The sequence below is a fragment of the Doryrhamphus excisus genome, chromosome 9 (assembly GCF_030265055.1).
Source record: "Doryrhamphus excisus isolate RoL2022-K1 chromosome 9, RoL_Dexc_1.0, whole genome shotgun sequence".
NCBI lineage: Eukaryota > Metazoa > Chordata > Actinopteri > Syngnathiformes > Syngnathidae > Doryrhamphus > Doryrhamphus excisus.
In genome coordinates, this window is record NC_080474.1 from 7,467,068 (window position 1) to 7,476,986 (window position 9,919).

A 9,919-nucleotide genomic window follows, 5' to 3' on the forward strand; every position below is an offset into this window, starting at 1 on the left:
GGTGGGTCACATGATCAGGATCAGCCTCCACTGCTGATCCAGACAATCCTGGACAATTATCTTGCTTCCATTGCACCCTTGTCTGCTGCTCAAGGATCAGACTGTACAGCCATCTGCGTGGCCATACCAGGCAGGAGAAGACAACCTACACAAGGACAGTCATCATCGGACCAATGGACACAAAAAGCAAAGTACTGCTGTATTCCCTTTATGCCAACGGGGTTCACAAAATAAGCAGCTGGGGAGATCTTACTTGGCTCTTAAACAGCTTAGAAGCTTAGAAGCCTTTGTAGAGTGAATACAGTTATCCTGTTGGGGAATGTTTAGAGCACTTTATGGGAGCTTTTTATCACAGTAGGATATTTGCGATAAAAGTGAAACATGTTGCAAAATGTACATTCATTACTGTAACATTACTTATATGTTTTGTATGACAAATTCTCAAATTGGTTGCACGGCGTCCAAGTGGTTAGCGCGCAGACCTCACAGCTAGAAGACCCAAGTTCAATTCCACCCTGTGTGGAGTTTGCATGTTCTCCCCGTGCATGCGTGGGTTTTCTCCGGGTACTCCGGTTTCCTCCCACATTCCAAAAAACATGCTAGGTTAATTGGTGACTCCAAATTGTCCATAGGTATGAATGTGAGTGTGAATGGTTATTTGTCTACATGCGCCCTGTGATGGGCTGGCCACCATTCCAGGGTGTACCCCGCTTCTCGCCTGAAGACAGCTGGGATAGGCTCCAGCACCCCCTGCGACCCTTGTGAAGAAAAGCGGTAGAATATGAATCAATGAATGAATGAAATTCTCAAAGCACAAATGATCACAAATAGGTCAAAAGTACTACAATTCAACCTTAACAAAGCATATAATTAAGATCGTAAAAAAGCTGCTGGGAGACATGTGATTAATTCACTGAATGATGTCACTGTTTCTTCTCTGTGTTGTCTCCCTGTTGTAGAATTCTCAAAATATTATTCGTTTGACTTTTATTGATCTCTGTAGATCTCCCTTTAGCATATGACATTTTTAATGGTGACAAATATAGACTTGACACACCAATCAAATGTATGAGCAAGCACAGTAACTGCAGATATTTATGTATGACACTTCCAGTTCCTCTGAGCTCTCCTGATGCTAATAAAATTGATGGTGTTATAAGCGTGACAAAAAGTCTCAGGTTGATTTAAACACCCCCTCCCCTGACCACCGTGTATCTGCTTGTGGCTAATTAGGCGAGTGTTTATACATAGACAGAAGAATGTGTACAACTGCTATAGTTGCACTGCAGGTAATCACAAACAAAGCGAGAAAATTTGGATTAATATCTCTCTGGCAATATCAATCAAAACGTTTCTAATGGGTTAGATTAGACCGTACAAGCGTTGATGGGAAATAACTAGGGTTGCCAAATGGCTAAAATGTTTAGTCAGATTAACCACAGTTTAGAAATGAATTACTTGTGATTAATCCCCATTTATAAGTGTCTGACATGGACCGGTCAACAGTGAATCCCAGGTCTCATTTTGACAGGAAATGCGATTGATAGTACTTGATACAGCCATAAAAAGTCGAATTTATGACCTATTTAGAGAGATACTTTGACAAGATCCCGAGGGCTGTTTTAACGTTCATACACGCCCCCATTTTGCAAGGACCTGTACACCAGTGGTCACCAACCCTTTTGAGTCTAAGATCCAGAACTAGCCGCCCAGTGTGATATGTTTCATTTTGTCTGGGTTCCAGTCAACCTAAGCAATCTGTGTCGCATTCTGTGTCGCATTGGAGGTACATGTCTCCAATGCGACACCAAGAAAAGTCCCAAAGATCAACTAGCCGATCGAAGGGTTGACGACACCTGCTTTACACAGTTCTTACACACTAGATGTTTTGCCAATTGAGCACGTTTGGGATGTGTTCCAGTTCCAGCCAATATCCAGCAACTTTGCACTGAAAAAAGTGGACCAACATTCTACAGGACACAATCAACAACCTAATCAACTATATGTGTTGCCTAAGGCAAATGGTAGTCATACCAAACACTGATTTGTTTTCTGATAACCCCCACTTGCAATATCGTAAAATTGCACATTTTGGAGTGGCCTTTTATTGTATCCAGCTTCAGCCACACCAGTGTAATAATCATGCTCTCTAAACAGCATCTTCATATTCCACAACTGTGAGGTAGATGGATTACTTCAGCAAAGGAGACAGATGTAGACAGAATTGTGAACAATATTGGAGAAAAATTTTACCTATGTAGAAAACGTTTTAGATCTTTGAGTGCAACTCTGTTGAGTGAGTATATACTGTATTTAATGACTGTAGAGAACAGGAGTGAGAGAATCATTATTACTTAGGTATAAGTGCCCTCATTGTCTGTTCCTTTCAGTGTTTTTCATATGACAACCCAAGCTGTTTGATAAATGTTTCATAACTGACTCATGGCTGACCTAAACTGGATAAAAGTCCAGCTGTATTAACATGAGAGAATGTCACTGTAGCACAGAAATTCCTTTGTGCACATCATCTTTTTTAAAGTATCCATTATCAAACGCAGTAAAACAAATTTGACAGTCTCAAGAGCGTCCTCTCTCACCCCGGACTGTCATAAAGTCCCCACAGGGATGGTGTGATGAACGATTCAAGGCCAGCTCTGGCCCAGGGATGCTCCACTGAACCATGCTTTTGATCTATCATCCGGCCTTCCCATATTAATGATGAGGTCACAGTATTGAGGGTCACGGCATTGCTGATAAAAGCGCAAAGCCGGCTATTTGTTACGAGCCTAACTTGACTGATCGTAACTCTTTTGATGAAGGGGGACATGATTTCACACCCCAGTGCTGTCACGCCCGAGACGAGTCCGCATGTTCCATATAATATGATGTCATTTGAGGATCACAGTGAATGAGCCCTATCAAACTCAATGCGGAACTAAATGAAGTGGCTGTTATCACTCATAGGACAATGATTATGGACCCAACTGATATCATGTATTACACAACTACATTAATACCTACTTTATGCTCTATTAACTTTTTTTCCAGCTATGCTTCCAGGGAGATACTGTCGAAACTCAGGGAACACAAACCACTTTACTCAACACCTGGCTGTGTACATTAAATACCTGGCGGCTGTGTAGACATTTACTGCATGTATTCTCCGCAGTTAAGTCGCCATTATTCCCTCAAACTTTGTACTAGGGATGTTCGATAACATCGACCAGCAAGATTATCTGCCAATATTAGCATAAAAATGACATATTGATTCATTTCGGTATTGTTTCTTTTGTGTCAATAATGACAATGATTGTAATAATAAATAACACTGACAAGTTTTTACTAAACAAGAACTGCAAGGCATGCTGGGAGTGCATTTCCAGTGGTGCTACAGTGTATCATTTTTATTTTTTTTGTGGAATACAGTAATCCCTCTTTTATCGTGGTTAACTGGTTCAAGACCCAACTGTGACAAGTGAATTTCTGTGACGTAGGATTCCTTATTTCTAAGCGGAATATTTTCATAGTTAGAGCATAGGAATCTGTTTATATCCTTGACATAAACACGTAAACATGACCTATTAACCTTTTACATATAATTTTTGACATTGTTAGAGCCTTCTAGACATGAATTAATTTATTCATCGTTGTCAGCTTTACACTCCTATTACCCAAATCAGTAGACAGTAGACATAAATAAGACCGTGCTTGTGTGTGCTGCTGTCAGTGTGTCCCAGTGCTACTTCTTCATAGTATGTGGACATGTTATATTACTTTTTGTCTTTTTTTGTTTATTTTTGAAATGCATCGAGTTGCGTCACAGTCAACAAAGCATAATGTGGTCATTACATGACATGAGTTTGAGGGAATACCTGCTGGGCAATATCGGCTATCTAGTATCTCTACATTGTACCCTTCACTTTTACAACTTAATAACACACATGTACATTTTTGGCCCTGGAAAAGGTACGTAAGATTCTAATACTTAGGCTTATAATGTAGTCAAACAACTACAAAGAACACATCAATTATATTCCATTATTAGGCACATTTTGGAGAACCTTTAGGTTGAAATCAGGTTAAACATTTGTAAAGTACAGGTGTTTTTTGTCCGTATGTTGAGTGAATTCTAGGCATGTTTTGACAAGTAACTGGTCACTGTTTTTGACAGATCCAGCAGTTTGAACATAGATGAGCCTGCCTCCCACATCTTGCAGTAAATACCCCCACATCAAAGCGCTGTTCGCCAGACCTCTCATCACGTTGACAAATGCTGCTAAATAGCATTCAACCTCCTCTGAACCACTTGAGTAGCAGCGCCTGCAAATGCGATTATGTCATTTCTCAGCTTAGGCGCCTTTTATGATGTTTATTTTTTTTCCCAAAGTGGACTTTTATCAGCAGTAGGTAACTAAACTAAACAACTTCCATGGTACTAACAGACACTCACTAGCCACTTCATTAGATAAATGTACTCCAATATCAGAGCGGTATTTGACTGACCTTGTCAGTGGAGTATTCACTATTGGGGATTAAATGAGCTGTTTAGCTGCAAATGTACCTAAAGATTTGTCTGGAGAGCGCTAAAGAGCAAATCAACTCATATTAATAAAATGCAAAACTTCAAAAGTATATGACAAGTCAGTATAATATATATGTAGTACACAGGATGTCCAAAGTGTGGCCTGGGGACCATTTTCCAAATCATCATTGTTTCATGGTTGACTATGTCTGTTATTTGTCAAAACATACGCACAAAAATGAAAGGTGCGTATTTTGTTATGTAGCTTTCTATACTGGTCACTAGGGGTCCGTAATGTTACAGTGATATGACAATAACCACCGCAGGAAGTACGAGTAGTCTATATGTAACAGGGTTATAATGTTATTGTAAATATTGTATATATGTTCATGTTATAATTACACAAATTTCTGTTTAATTTAAGTGATACCTGATGTGTTTGTGTTGTCATGTTGATGTGGAACGCTAAGAACGTCACCGTGTACCCGCTACTGCTCATAATTAGTGCAACACCTCCTGTGTATATAAGTACACACTATATTGGGTAATATGAGTGTTAAAGGCAAACTGCACATATATTCTTCAAATACATATTGAGCTACATTTAGCATCTTTAACATACAAAGTGTATCAAAGTGGCCCTCAGTGGAAAAAGTTTTGACAACTGTGATTTAGTGATTCAGTGTAAAAACTGTCATGATCTGCACTTCTTTTGGTCTGCTGCCCCCTATTGTCTCTTCTCCATCCTGCAGCAGACTCCTGCCTGTTCCCCTAGTTACCCATCAGCCATCAGGCCTTCATATGCCTCTCCACTTCCATTGTTCCCCTGTCAAATGGTCACCTCGTCATGCTTCGTCCAGCCTGCATACTGCACACTTCTGCTCCTGACCTTTTGCCTAGTTTCCTAGTAACTTGTATTTTTGCTGCCTACTGCCTGTAAGTAGTTGAGCTACGCCAGATTTCCTTGTTTGCTACTTTGTACTCTTTTGGTTTGTACTTTTGGTTTCACGGTGACCTTCTGTCACCAGCGTCTTTTGTTGTACTTTGTTTTTCCTCCCTTGTGAGCGCCCTTTGTTGTGATTAAATACCTTTTTACTACCTTTTGCCTTGGTCTCTGCTCTGCGGTCCACCAAACCTGGCACCAATTCCACCTTGCTCTAAAAAACTCCACATTGTTAATATCTGATATGCTTCCAAAATTGTATAGTTTTCAAATCACATTTTGACGGTAGAAATTATTGTAGAAGTTCAGAATTTCCCCTATTTTCTCAAAAATGTCCCTTATTTTGTGACGTAAATGTTGACAAAATAGCTTGCAGCATAATCAAAACCAAATTTAGTGCAAATTGTCTGGAATATGCTTACCTTTTTCAATATTCATGTTTGTTGTTGTTCACTGAAGATGGCAAAGTTGTTCTTTTCATTTTATCTTGGGGAAAAAAAGAATTAGTAATATTAACACGTTAACAGTTTCCTTTAACAACACAATTTTTTGACACACCGACGCTGTAGTTGTCACAGTGTAGCTACAAATATTGAGTAAAAATAGAGAAAGAAAGGGGTATTCTGAAAATTTAGCTTAAAAGCCTGAGCAGATGGCTCTGGCAACAAGACCCAAATTACACTGGGGAACAATATTTTTTCAACTTTCTGTTGCATTGGATTTTTTAACTGATTCTGAATGATTTTTAGGTGCTGATTTCAAATCTGAAATTAGTTTTTCTCCATAAGCTCTAGTTTTCATGCAATTTGAGATAGATGAAATAGTCTAAATATATGAACTTACGTAACCCAAATCTATGCGTTTTGAGATTATATACATAGATTCCATTCCTGTTCCAGTTTTCAAAGGTTTGCCTTCATTAAACGATAAAGACATTGGACATGATACGAACGAGGAAGACAGTTGTGACAATGAATTGCCAGAAACTGAGTGGGAACAATCCGAGGAATGTTCTTCAGGGACTGAATCTCCCCCAGTCCCCAAGCCTCTTCACCAAACTGAACTGAATGACTTAGTTCGGGATTTAGGTCTTTCAAAGAAAGCAGCTGAGCTTTTGGCATCAAGATTACAAGGCAAAAATCTTGTTGATCACACTGTTAAAGTGTCATATTACAGAAAGCGCGACCAGCTTTTTGTGACCTTCTTTTCTGAAGACAGACAGTTTGTTTACTGCCATGATATCCCAGGTCTTCTCAAAGAACTGGGTGTTCCTCACTATGATCCAACTGAATGGCGGCTCTTTATAGACAGTTCTAAACGCAGTCTCAAGTGTGTTCTTTTGCATAATGGCAATGTTTACGGGGCAGTGCCTGTAGGTCATTCAGTTCATCTGCGGGAAGACTATGATGACATCAGAATGGTCATGGAATTCTTAAAATATCGTGAGCACAACTGGATCATTTGTGTAGACTTGAAAATGGTAAACTTCCTTCTTGGTCAACAGAAAGGTTTCACCAAGTTTCCATGTTTCCTCTGCATGTGGGACAGTCGAGCACGAGACAGACACTGGGTCCAGAAGGACTGGCCTGTTCGTGAAACCCTTGAAGCAGGCATGCCAAATATCACACATGACCCAATTGTTGACAGAGATAGGATCATCTTTCCTCCTCTGCACATCAAACTAGGTTTGATGAAACAATTTGTCAAGGCACTGGATACCGAAGGTGAATGTTGTCGTTCGACAAGATCAAAGCAGGTGTGTTTGATGGCCCACAGATTCGAACCCTCATTCGTGATGATCAGTTTGTTGCCAAGATGACCGCCTTGGAGAGGGCAGCATGGTTATCCTTTGTGGCAGTCGCTTAGAACTTCCTTGGAAACAACAAGGCAGAGAACTACAATGAACTTGTGAACAGAATGCTCCTCGCTTTTCGTGCTCTCAGGTGCAACATGAGCATCAAGCTTCATTTCTTGAACAGCCACCTTGACCAGTTCCCTGAAAACCTGGGGGCTGTGAGTGACGAACAAGGAGAGCGGTTCCACCAAGACCTAAAGATCATGGAAGAACGCTACCAAGGTCGCTATGTATGATGGCCGACTACTGCTGGAGTATTAAACGAGATTGCCCAGATGAAGTGTACAAACGCAAAAGTTACAAACGCAAATTCCTGCCTGACTAAAATACTGTACTGACAGAAAGTGATAAGCGTTATTAGCTGTGATTGACTCTTATCTGAAGAACGTTGTAAATTATGCTTATTTCACGTTGCGATAAAGACTGTTTTCTGAGAAACGCTTCCAGAAAAACATATGGCACTTCTAACAATGGTGTACTTTAATCTAAAATCACATTTTAATGTTCTGTTTCTTTTGCCTTGTTAAATATACTGATTTGTGGCTGACATTGCAATATCCTATAATAATGCTCGATTTTTTTCTATTTTTAATAAAAATTAAAGATTGCATAAAATCTGTAGCTTGCAGAAAAAAACTAACTTCAGATTTGAACTCAGCACACTTAAATTGACTAAAAACAAGTCTTACTTTAAATGCAACATTTTGAGTGTTCCCCAGTGTTATTTGTATCCACTGTAGCTCTGATGGAACTGTCATGGACTAAGTCGTCGTCGAATTGCCAGAGAAAAGCGGGAATGTACTGAAGCACTTTAATAGACATTTATACATCGGTAGATAGACTTACGAGTGTCCCAACTAACAAGTATTTTATTTTAGAAGCTTTTTTTTGCTTGGAAATTGCTAAAATTTGGGTACTAGCTGCTAGTTGACAACAGGCATGGCCTAGGACATCTATGTTGGGTCCTCTGTCATTTCAGCTAGCAGCTCTCCATGGCAGCGCTAGCATTGATAGAATTAGCAGTGCACTAGCAAGTTATCGACACATCGGTAAACAAACATACATGTTAGCGAGCTAATTTATCTCGGTTATTATGTATTGTGTAGAACTATGACAGGAACAACATCAAATTAAAAGCATTAAATGAATAAAAACACAGACTTCTTTTTCAAAGGCGTTGTGTACCACAAATATGCACATTAGTACTCAATAAGGTCATCAAATCTTACCTTTACGCATTCCCACATAGTATCTGCATTGGGACCAAATATGAGGTGAAAGAAAAAGGGTGAAAACACATTACAGTGGTGGTAGTATCATCGGAGTACTGTGCAGCAGGGGACAAAGTTAAGGTGCATTCAAGTGCTGTCAAGCAAAGTGGGACAAAACGCCGCTGGCATTAAACTTGCAAAAACTGTGGGATTTCCAACTGTACATTATTTTATTTTTGTTATTAAATAATGGTCTATATTTACATAAAATCTGATGTAGTTATGGTTATACTTGTGTGTCAGATTGTTTACTACAGAGATTTACATCTCTACTTATTATATATAAAAACCTGTTTCATCTGCAATTCAATGCAATTAATTATGAGTAAACTATAGATAAATGTGTGATCAATCACTATGAATACTGAATATTTATATTTTCTCTTATATATATATTCTTATCTTTTCCCTGCAATTGACTGACAACTATCTACTGTCTTTGCCATGAACCAGGGAGAAAACAGATGGGCTGATGAAGAAAATGGTCATCCCCTTACCTCCTCAGCCCTGCCCTCGCCTTGCTCCAAGTATCCTTTTCCTCCACGTGCCCACTCATTTGCACACCTCTACTTGTCTGAACGTGTGCCGTGTCACCAAGGTGCGTCTGGGTCCGTATGGAGACCTCTGACACAGAACAAAACATGCATATAACAGCTGATCAGAACACACTGAGGCAACTGAAGCATATCCAGAAGGTAATAATAATAATAGCCGTGAGTATCAGTGTTTTATGTGTGTGCAGACTGTGACAGACTGTAGTGTACACATTGTGCCTGCAGGTAAAGGCGCCCTGTGGTCAGCTGCTTGCCAACATATGTCTTCTTCTCCACCAAAACGAGACTCACTGTGGTTAGTAATGAGCTGAGACATTCATTCATAAATATCACCACCAAATATTACGATGTTGAATAATTTTGCCTGTGCAGCTTGTTAATGGCCACTCTTCCCGTGGAATGAGATAACCTTTGGTGAAGAAATCTTGAGAAAAAAATCCCTATCCAGAAATTAGTTGCCTGGTTTCGCCAATGTAGAGGTCATTGCACTTTTTACTACACTGCATAAACAACATTGCTAAAGCTTCTTCCCAGGATTTTGTCTTTTTGCTTGATCAGGTTGGAAAACAACCCCTCCAAGTCCTAAGTCTTGTCGAATAAGAAATTACAGTAATGTAAAATGTAAAAAAAAAAAAAAAACAGTAAAGGGTGCCAAATAAATTTCAGTGGGGAAATTGTCAGACTAAATATGAAATTAGAGTAAATGTAGGATTTTTAGTACTAATAGATTGCCAAAGTGTCCTGAATGAGCTGAACATTTTGATGTTTTGAATC

General features: G+C 39.4%; 1 long non-coding RNA gene across 1 annotated transcript; it reads right to left on the reverse strand.

Annotated features, from left to right (window-relative positions):
• Nucleotides 1-779: 779 nt before the first annotated feature.
• Nucleotides 780-9,255, reverse strand: LOC131136292 (uncharacterized). Its single transcript, XR_009131723.1, has 4 exons — nt 9,089-9,255; nt 8,550-8,572; nt 5,888-5,951; nt 780-5,679 (listed from the first exon to the last, which is right to left on the reverse strand). It is a non-coding gene; the product is annotated as an uncharacterized LOC131136292 (long non-coding RNA).
• Between the last annotated feature and the right edge of the window lie 664 nt (nt 9,256-9,919).